Raw genomic sequence first — 11,912 nt, 5'->3', positions numbered from 1 at the left:
ATCAAATATATTTCTACATACAAATTATTCCAAGAAAAATGGCTAAGTGGCTTAATAACATCTTCTTTGGGCTAAAAACTCAATTTTTGGACATAAAATGTTAAAAATATAAAGTTAAAGGGCCCAAAATGACATATTACGAATTCTGATGGGTGAGATGAATCAAAATAGTTTCAATATTGTATTTTCTGGAAATATACTCTTTTGGAGGATTAAAAATATAAATTTCAAGTTTAATGGGCTAAAAATGACATTTTCGGCCCAATAGGGCCCAATATGCGAAATTTTCTGTTTTGAGGGGCTGAAACTGTGTTTTTTTGTAAAACAGTGGACTATTAGTGTTCTAAGTCCTTTTCAAGGGTTAAAAATGCTTTTCATAATTAAAGAGGACCAAAGTTGTAAAAATTTTCCAATTTGGGCCAAAAATGTAAAAATTGCGAAAAAGAGGGGCTACAACCGAGAAAACTGCATTTTCAGGGACTAAAGCTGTTTTAAACTAAGAATATGCTGAAAAATGTCAATTGCAATAAGTTTTGGTGTTAAAATGACAAGAAAAATGGTTTAAGGACTAAACCGAAAATTTATTTATTCCAAGGGTTGAAAAGTAAATTTACCAAACAAAGAGGAGTTGTAAACAGAAAATTTTCAATGTTAATTCAATACATCCGTTGTGATCAAATAATGGCACTACGACTATCGACGAATTTCAATACACAACAACACCAAAAATCGTTATCAAACGAATTGATTCGGTCTCGAATCAATAACAAACCCGAAACTACTAACACGACGATCACTCGATTCATACAAGTAATATTCGGGAATTCAATACACACGTGAGAGTGCACAGACGTTGACGCACCATCTTTGGGCCCCGAAGTGTAAAATCTTGTTTGTTGGGCCTAGCTAGCCCAATGACCTGATCTTTAGGCCCGAAGACTTCAACCTTACGAGTTGTTGGGTCTTACATGATCCAACACAGCGTAAAAGGACTTTCAATGGCTTTTATACTATTGGTCCCCAAGGGTCCTTTGGTACTGCTATTAAAGTCGAGAGTTCACCAAATGCGAGTCGGGCCAAGGGTTCTTCGCATTCACTATAGCCTCGACCGACTAATGGGATTATTGAGATCTTCGTGCCCTCTCTTCTCCTCGGTCGTGGGGCTACACGAAGTCAGGGCGGTTGGGTTACGTGAATAGTACGAACGACGCCTACGGGATCGTTAGTATAATTGTAAACTGATCGTTTGTGTAACGCGTGTTTATAATAATTCACCATGCGCAATAATCCGACGTCGCCGGGAATCAATGACTTCACTTGCCGCGATGGTACAACAACTACATGGAATTCAAAGTGTTAGGAAAACATCGGGTTTTCCTAGGGTATTTTTTTATACATACAGTTTCGAAATGTATACAAGTTTAATGAACACTTTTTACAACTATAGAAACAAACAAGCATACTTATGGATCTTCACAAACTTTTTCATAAACACTTTTCAGAAAATATCGGATTTTCTGGTAGTTTTCAAAACAATACAAAACGTTGCTTTTTCAAATACCGCTTATGAACTCACCAACATTTCATATGTTGACGTTTTTCAAAATACTTGTATTCTCAGGTAACAAGTAAACCGAAGGAAATGTATTCAGTGATGGCTTGCAGTTTGTTTATCTATGATCGAACAATTTATTTTTGGGAATGTAATATTAAAACAATGTACTCAGTGTAAACTCTACCAGTTGTACTATATTAATGCATGGTGATGAACGATGTTATGTTTCATATATATTCAATGTTATGGTATTCAATTAAGTCACGACAGCCCTCGGACGTTTCCGTCATCTGGTTCGGGGGTGTGACAGTTTAAGAATGTTGTTATTTTTTTAAAATTACACTTGTTATTCTTTCATAATGTGGTTATAGTTCAATGAATCACAATCATACAATGTAATTATTTGGTATATTATTAGTTCCATTTTGTATATTCTTTTAGAATGTATTTAGTAGTTTATGATTGGCATTCTGTCATTCTGACATAATTAAATCGAAAATATATTTACTAGTTCATTTTTGGCATTCTATGATTCTGACAGAATAAAATCAGATTTTTAAATTTGAATTAATTTAAAATATTTAGATTTTTAAAAATAAAAGAATTAATTATCCCTAAAAATCCGAAAAATTCCTTTTTAATATAGGTTAATTGACTAAAATGCTCTTATGCTGAAATTAGTGTGATTATATGGTACATGTTATCCTATTCTAATATCATAGACTCTCAGATAATGACCTTTGATTTTATTTCATCCTGTAGTCCAGATCTGTGCATTCGTATCGTCTCGTGTTTGTTGTTTTTTAATCCGTTCGTTTTCGTATTAGTTAAAAAAAACACGATATCGTGTCGTGTCGTGTTCGTATTAAATAAAACATTGTCGTGTCGTGTCGTGTCAAACAGAAACACGACACGATGGCCCGATTTGCCACCCCTACTTTTAAGAAATAGGTTTAGAGTACAATAGGGTTATATAGTTCATGTGTAAATTCAATTTTAGTCCTTGTAATTTGTAGGTTTTATTAAAACATACTTATTTGTTGCCTATCTTATTTTTTTTAATAAATTATGCATAACTTATTTTATTTTTATTAAATTATGCATATTTTATTAAATAATATCTGTTTTAATTAACTATTATTTCAAGGTTCTAAAAAGTTCATCATGGTTGTGCCAAGGCGCGTCATGACTCAAAAGCTTGTACTTGTCGTCAAACTTTACTAAAACGCCACCTTAACTCATATATATGTATGAAAATGAATAATAGATCAAAATAAATATAAAATTCTTAATTATAATAGAAAATTATCACCTTATGTCACGCCTTACAAACAACGTGGCTCAAAAAGATTCAGAAAAGCTTGAGGTTGACACCGCCACCAAATCCCGTTATTTAGAACCATGGTTATTTTCAATATTATTTTAGAAAAAATGTTATATTTTATTTTATAATTTAATATAAGAAAAAAACGGTGCTTTAGCAAGTGTCTTGAATGAGTTGAGAAATATAAAGATTTCATGTGTTGTAGATTAGGAAAGATGGAAAAAAGATAATAGAAACAATGTTGATGTAACAGTGTGTTGGGAGGAAAGGCCTCCTTCCTCCCTAAGGGTGCACACTGTGAGATTTAATTTTGGGAGTGGTACGAAAGCCACCATAGTTACGTCCATGCCCATTGCTCCGTGAAGTGTGGGTTCAAAAGATGCGAGTTAGGTGGGTTCACCACAATCTTGGACATGCTCCCTCTTTCTCTCTCTATATCTTTATATGATTTAGTTTTTGTACATTAGGAGTGTTTTGTAGGGGTTCAGAAAAAATAAATTATTTGGTTGTGAGTTAGGAAAAATGGAAGTGGTAGGAGAAAGAAAAAAGGATATGATGCCTATATGGCAAAAGAGTTGAGAGGGTATGACTCCATCCACACTAATAACTATTAAGTGTAAGGAAAATGTGAACCTTCATATTATTGAATTTCATATTTGCTATTATTGGTAAAAAAAAATATAAGTATGTTATTATGGGTAAAAAAAATACAAATATATTGATAATATAGATTTAAAAAAAGGGTTTAGGTTATTTTTAGTTACTTAATTTTTGGTTTTGTACTCATTTGATCACTTAACATTTTTTAAGTTTTAAACGATCATCAAACTTTTAACTTTGTGCTCATTTAATCACTTAACTTTTGGTTTGGTCACTTAACTTTTAGATTTGTGCTCATTTAATCACCTAACTTTTAAAATTGTGCTCATTTAGTCATTAAACTTTTGAAAAAATTTAAAAGTTTAATGACTAAATGAGTATAATTTTAAAAGTTAAATAACTAAGTGTGACAAACTCAAAAATTAAGTGATTAAATGAGCACAAAACCAAAAGTTTGATTATCTTTTAAAATTTAAAGTTAGGTGACCAAATAAACACAAAACCAAAAGTTAAGTGACCAAAAATGATCTAAACTATATATTGTTTGTTGAAAATTGTTTGTAATTTGAACAGATAAAAATATTTCAAATTATAACTATGATATCTATATAATAAAATAGAATTTCTTTTTAACCTATTTAATTTTCCATTCCAAACTAAAGCATTTTTTTTGATGAATCAACACATGAAAACACCTCTGCAAATTTGACAATTCTGACATGACCAATTGCAATAATAGAGACAAAGGCCCGACATCTAATAGCTCAACTAGTCACAACCCAGAAAAATGAGTTTTATTAAAACAGGAAAAAAAAAAATTGAAAAAGAAATTTAAATTTTTGCAGACGAGAAATATGATAAATATTGGAAGCTTACCTCCTCTATCACAACCATACCAAACAGCCATATCTAGAAGCAATTGATACTTATTTCGATAGGAATCAATTCAACTTCCTCTTCTCAAGAAACTCAAAATCAAATATCACGCAACAATAGCGGTGGTCATCGTCAATTTGGCGTGGTGATAGTTGGCACCGTCAACATGTTGTCGATCCGTCACTATCTGTTGCTGCGCCGCCACCGTAGACCTAGTCGATGCCTCCGCTTTGGGCTCCTCCAGCTAGTGGTTTTAGCCTCATCAGTCCCATCGTGAGATGCCCATACGCTGGCCTTGTTCTCCATCGCAAGTTGCAACAGCCTAGTAATTGGGTTCAGCGGCCCACTGGTCAGCACCTAAATCAATGGGGCAATAAAATAATCACCTCTTTGGGCCAGCAGCCTCCAAAAGCTCGTATCACACATTCTGGACCGACCCAACACTCGCAATGTGAAAATATTCTGTTCTTCTCGCATCCAAATAAGCAAAAAAAAAAAAAAAAAAAAAAAAAAAAAAAAAAAAACTTATTTTCATTTGGTAAGGGAGTGTTTGGGATCTCTTTCAAAACTTTATTGATTTATTGTTTTTTTTTCTAAAAGCTAATAAATAAATAAAAAATGTTTAGCAAACTCAAAAGTATTTTTGGCTTTCCACACCTGATTATATTGATTTATTGGTTTTTTAAAAAACTAATAAACCAAAAAAGATGTATGATAAACTCAAAAACACTTTTTAGAATAATTTTTTTATTGGTTTCAAAAACATTTTTTAAAAAGCATATAAAACTTGATTTTTTGAAATTATTTTTAGCTTTTTAACCAAAATAACTTCAAAGAACACTTTTAAATCAAACATTTTTTAACGTATTGATTTATTGGTTTTTTTATCATAAAAATTAATCCAAACATTTTTTTAAAAACTCTTTTTACCATCATTATAAGCCAATAAACACTTTTAGAGTTTAAATAGCCCTCCCAAACACCCCCTAAGTATACTTGTGATAACAAAAGTGTATTGAATTGGATTTTTTTTAAAAAAAAAAAATAGAAAATGACTTCAAGGCCCGCCAGATCTCTATCTTGTCAAGTCATCAAGTCAAGTCGTATTATTTTCTTTGAGTTCTACAATATGACACCAAAGGCTCGGTCATTCCAGAATGAAATGTTCAAGTCATTAGTTATCTTGATTCATTTCACTTTGGATCCTGCTTGTTTGAGATTTCATTGAGTACCTACTCGACCAACAATGGGTATAATGTTAGTTAAAAAAGGTTGTTGTTATGATTTTATTAGTTTTGATTGTTGGTGATTTTAGTGTCACCACATTATTTTAAGTAACTGGAACTAACATGTGAGTTAACGGGCTTCATAATTTATACTTTAATATATGTACGGAGTTGTGCGGAGTGCACACATGTATAAGAGTGAATTAGAAGCCGGTTCGACGACTAGTTGGGGATCCATGGGCAGCGCCCTCGGTCCGGGGTTTCCAAAGGGGCAACGCCCCATGCGGGGTCCAAGGGGCAGAGCACCTGATTGGGGTCTCGCTGGTATCCAAAGCAACTAATGACGACCCAACCCTAATGAAAACCTAATCTTGTTTAATATATAAACAATTCTTCCTCTACAAAAGAGGGTACGATCTTAAGCTATCGTTTTTCACCATACTTTCACAGAATCCTCTAGCATATTGGCTTACGTTTTCTGTGCCTAGAAACGTAAGTGTCCTCTTGGATTATCCTAAACTGAATTTCTTGTAACCCGGACACAGGGTAGAAATATCAATTCGAAAAGTGATATCACGATCCAAGTTGGTATCCAGATCTCCACCACAAACCCTAAATTTCCCTATAATTGAACCGATATCTCTTGTTTTTGGAGATGGGTGACTCAATTCGCGAGATAACCACTAAGTTTGCCAAGCTGGAGAAGTCTGAAGGCGTCGAATTCAGGCGTTGGAAGAAAAAGATGCACTTCATGCTAACCACTCTGAAAGCAGCATACGTGCTGAGTACTCCAAGACCAGCAGAGCTTGCGGAAGGTGTTGCTGAGACGGCTGAAGAGACAAGAAGGAGACAGAAGTGGGACAATGATGACTACATCTGCAAAGGTCACATTGTCACACCCCAAAACCGAGAAAGGCAGAATACGTTATGGGGTGGAGGACGTCATATATAGTATCATAACAATTGCATAATAGTAAAAACAAGCAACAACCATTGCATTAATATAGTAATTGTAAATACAAACGTGTTCTGTACAGTTAATAGACACCAAAAGTATAAACAAAAATAAAAGATGGGTCTTGTATACGCTCTATCTTCTCAAAAGCAGCACCAGTACCTGTCTATTGTTGACTTGAGAATACAAGTTATTTTGAAAATGAGTATCAGCATAAAGCTGGTGAGTTCATAAGAATTTTAATGTCGTTGCTTGTATAAAAGTGTTTACAATCATATAATGTAAAAGTTGTGATTAATGTTTGAGAATAGTAAAAATCCCTAGAAAATCCTATATTTTCCAGATTCGAGTATTTGTAAGTTTAATCATTCAAGTGTATAAAAGTATTTCCGGCTGGCTGTAGTAGTGTTGCGAACTTCGAATAGTAATATATTTTTATTTACTTCGGGAAGTTAGTTTAACCTTTAATTCTTAGTGTATTAATTTGGATAAGGAATTGATTTCTCACGTAACCAATCTGAGTGATAATAGAGAGCCCGATGACCTTCCCGGTCATGCGTAGTGTAGCGATGATTTGTCACCCCTGGGCCTAGTCGGCTCGGACTGTAGTTAACAGTCGCGATGTAATAGTGTCCGTCCTGTATAGATCTATACATGTAGTGTTGCTTTCCTTCCGAGAAGCTTTGGTTACATGGTATTCGCGCAGTAGAGTGTCGTATATAGGGATAGTGTGTCACGTTGTAAATTAGTGTATTCTCTTGTATTATAGTATAGTGAACTCTTAGTATGGTATATAAAATGTTCTCTTTAACATCTACTAACTTGTATTAGTAGAAATTATAGTGGGTATCACAGTGATAGAGGTATTGAGCAGTAGTCTTAACTATACCTATTATAATTAATTAGAGTGTGGGATTGCATGCCTTTGTTTTACAAAGGTATTGAATAAGATGAAGACTTTCATATCTAACACAAATATATATGATATATAACTAAGAATTCAGCGACAATCGGACGGATAACAATATACCCTAATACCACAATCAAACAAGCACATGAAATAAGTTGAGCTATCGGTCCTAAGTCCTTCAAGTCTTACTTATATAAATATATTGGTGTAGATATAGTTTAAAAGAAAAGTAGTTTAAACACAGTTTGAAAATAGTTTAACAACAATTTAACCTAGAAAATGTGTTTGATAATTATTTAAAACAGTTTTATTGATAAGTAGCTAAAAGTATAGAAAATCCTTTTTGGTTGCAAGTTATAAATCACATATGATTGGATACTAAAACTTGTATTCCCCCCTAAAACATGTAAAAACATTTGAAAAGGTTAATTAAGGGGTATGAACTCACCTGTAGCGAGTAGATCGGTTGGAAGTGTCGGATAAACGTTTGGTGTCAAGTAAAGACTTGTACACACTCTATGACCCTAGTAACATATGAAGACATATGTTTACAAGTAATTAGTGATTAAGACACTAATTAAACACATATAGACATCCTAATGCGAAGAAAACTCTTTGGTCAAGTGCTAGGAGGCTATTGGGTTGCAAGGAAGGAGTGTTAGGCCTCACTACGGAGTTTACTCCTCACATACTCACCTTGGGTGAGTTTACGGCTGAGGGACCACTTCCCCATGAGTTTACGGCCGTAAACTCATGGGAGGAGTGTATTTGTGTGTTTTCAAGTCTCTTGTATCTCTAGGAAGGGTTCCAAGGTAAATTCCAAGGCTTGAGGGGTGTTTAGGGTTCAAAAGGGGCACTCCCTTGGAGTTTGCGGTCCTAGGACCACTCCTTGGGATTTTATGGTCGTAAACCCCATGGTTTACAGCCGTAAACCCTTGGACACCCCTTATACGTCGTTTTTAAGGACCTTAGCTTACTCCTACAAGTTTCTATGTGAAGGTCCAAGGCTAAATGGGGGGGGGGGGGGGTTAAAGGCTCAATTTGCATAGTTTGAGGGATTTTACGACCTAAGAGTGTTCCTGGGCCGTAAAACCTCCTTTAAGCCTCCAAACATAAATTTTAATGTCTAAAACACTTCTAGGGTAAGTTCTAAGTTAGCCTCTAAGCCTAAGGAAGAGATTTGGGGGCATTTTGGCACACTTTTAGGGGTTTACGGCCTAAGAGGGTTCTTGGGCCGTAAACTCCTTGTTCTTGGCCTTCTTGGATGATTTTCAAGCTATATTGACATGTAATGAGTTGTAAAACATTCTAGGGTAAGAGAACTTACAGTTTGGAAGCGGAAACTTGCGGATTTTGGAAGAATCGGGCCTTGAAGGGAGAGAGAGTAGAGAGAGTGTGTGACTAGAGTGGTAAAAAGTCTAACTTGGTGACCACTCAACCCTTATATAGGGTTTGAGTTTGTGGCCAGGTGGAAGTCTACCCGATACCGATGTTAAACGGGGCTTATGGTCATACCCGATTAAATGGTCGTATTTTAACTTGTTTGTAACTAAAACTTTTTTAAAAGAATATTGAGGGTGTTTCCCATGTTTCTAATTTATTCCGATCCTTATGAAGTCATAATAAAAGTTAAATTTTAATTTGTCTGATACCAATGTTAACGCAAAAGTTTAATAAGAACAAGTTCTATTAACGGAAAACGGGTTACGGTAACAGAATAATTTCAGGTTGTCACATCATCCCCCTGTTAGAGGGAATTTCGTTCCGAAATTAGAGTTCAAACAATCATGTTATTACAAGATAACTAAGCGAAAAGATGGGGATATTTAAGCTTCATTTCATCCTCGCGCTCCCAAGTGAACTCCGACTCTCGCTTGGCGTTCCATCGAACCTTCACAATTAGGATGCGACTTAGTTTTGTTCGTTTGACCTCCCGATCCATAATTTCCACAGGTTCTTCCACGAAGTTGAGGCTTTCGTTGATCTCGATCTCATCTAGTGGGATTACAAGGGTCTCGTCGGATAGACACTTTTTCAAGTTCGAGACGTGGAAGGTAGAGTGTATGTTAATGAGTTCGTGGGGTAGGTTAAGTTTGTAGGCTACGTGGCAGATCCTAGAGAGAATCTCGAAAGGCCCTATGTATCTTGGATTCAGCTTTCCACACTTCCCAAAGCGTATCGTGCCCTTCCAGGGAGAGACTTTCAAAAGGACTCAGTCCCCCACCTGGAATTCCAAGGGTTTTCTCCGTTTGTCTGCATAGCTTTTTTGTCGATCTCTACCGGCTTTTAGTTGTTCACGTATCTGTACGATCTTTCCGGTTGTTTCTCGAATGATCTTCGGACCCATGAGAGTGCTGTCAGGAACGCGTCCTTGAGCTAATTGAGTGTCACCCACCTCAGCCCAGCACAGAGGGGATCTGTACTTCCAACCGTAGAGGGCTTCGAATGGAGTTGCCTTGATGCTCGTGTGATAACTGTTGTTGTAGGAAAACTCAACAAGGGGTAAGTGGGTATCCCATGCTTTACCAAAGTCGATCACACATGCTCGCATCATATCTTCCAGGGTTTGGATCGTCCTCTCACTTTGTCCGTCAATCTGCGGATGGTAGGCTGTACTCATGTCCAGCCTCGTCCCTAATGCGTTTTGTAGTGATTGCCAGAATCTCGAAGTAAACCAGGAAGTTGTAGTTTTCGCTTTGAAGATATGGAGGCATTACCTCTATGGCATGAAGTGCAAACTTTTCACTTATCATAAGAGTCTCCAATATCTCTTTAATCAGAAAGAACTGAATATGAGGCAACGACGTTGGCTAGAGTTACTTAAGGACTATGACTGTGAGATACTTTACCACCCTGGTAAAGCTAATGTTGTTGTTGATGCTCTCAGTTGGAAAGTCAATCTTGAGAGAAAAAGTCCAAGAGCGTTAAGAATAGAAGTTGTCTCAGGAGGAGTCAGAGATCTTCTGATGGAAGAAGCTCACAAGACAATATACTCGATTCATCCCGCTAGCACTAAAATGTATAGAGACCTGAAACCCTACTACTGGTGGCCGACAATGAAGCTTGATGTTGCAAAGTATGTGACCAAGTGTGTGACTTGTGCAAGAGTTAAGACCCAACATCAGAAACCGTACGGGAGTTTAGAACCTCTGCCTATGCCTATGGGTAAGTGGGAAGACATTGCTATGGATTTTTGTCACTAAACTGCCCATAACGAAAAGTGATCACGACATGATTTGGGTGGTCGTTGATCGATTCACTAAGAGTGCGAATTTCATATAAGCCAAGGAGAAATGGTCTATGGATAAGCTTGCGAATTCTTATGTGAAGGAAATTGTGAGGCTCACAATGTTCCGTTAATGATTGTATCGGATCGTGACAGCCGTTTCACCTCACGATTTTGGAAAAGTCTACAAGAGGAATTAGGTACCAAGTTGTGTTTGAGTACAACTTACCATCCACAGATTAATGGTCAGAGTGAACGGACGATACAAACACTTGAAGATATGCTGAGAGCATGTACCCTGGAATTCCAAGGTAACTGGGATGAACATTTAACTTTGTTAGAATTTTCCTACAATAATAGTTTTAATCAAGCATAAAGATGACATCTTATCAAACTTTGTACGGACAGAAGTGTCGTACGCCGTCTTGTTGGCTTGAGGCTGGGGAAAAGCAGTTTATGGGACCGGAGATAGTCCATCAAACTGCTGAAAAGTTAAAAATAATTAGGGAAAGAATGTTAGCAGTAGGGGTGTAAACGAGCCGAGCCGAGCCCGAGCCTAACCAAGCTCGAGCTCGGCTCGGTTAATATTCTAAAAGCTCGAGCTTGAGCTCGGCTCGTTTCGAGCTTAATATTCAAAGATCGAGATCGGCTCGTTAGGATTTAACAGGCCCGAGCTCGGCTCGGGATCGAGTCGTTTGGCACACGAGCCTAAACGAGCCTAAGCTCGGCTCGAGCCCGGCTTTTCTATTTGTGCAAGCAAAGCTCGTTTAAGCTTCTTGAGCTCATTTAAAAGCTCGTTTATTATACATTCTAGCAAAAAAAATACTAAATAAACTTATAGATTTAACCAAGCACACAGTACCAAATAAGTAAAATAACTCCATATTACAAAAAAAATATTTAAACTTCAAATTAATAACTACCAAGTGACTAGATACTGCAAAATAAGACTTAAAGCACAAGATCAAGTCTTTCAAAAACACAATTCTTGCAAAATAAGATTTAAAGCACAAGATCAAGTCTTTCAAAAACACAATTCTTCCTTGATGCAACGGATGTAATTTCAGTCCACATTAAGACATCTGTAAACTGCAAAAAATTAATTTCAACTCAATATTTTCTGAATTTTATTGAAAAAGAAGAAAACATGTTTAGAGAAAATAATCCCAACCTTTATACAAAAAGCATCACGTTCCACAATCTAAGCGTCTACAAGCTTATCCATTTGCCCTTAGTAAAG

This window comes from Lactuca saligna, chromosome 3, assembly GCF_052625555.1.
Source record: "Lactuca saligna cultivar CGN05327 chromosome 3, ASM5262555v1, whole genome shotgun sequence".
Classification (NCBI taxonomy): Eukaryota; Viridiplantae; Streptophyta; class Magnoliopsida; order Asterales; family Asteraceae; genus Lactuca; species Lactuca saligna.
Note: the sequence above shows the minus strand (reverse complement) of the source record.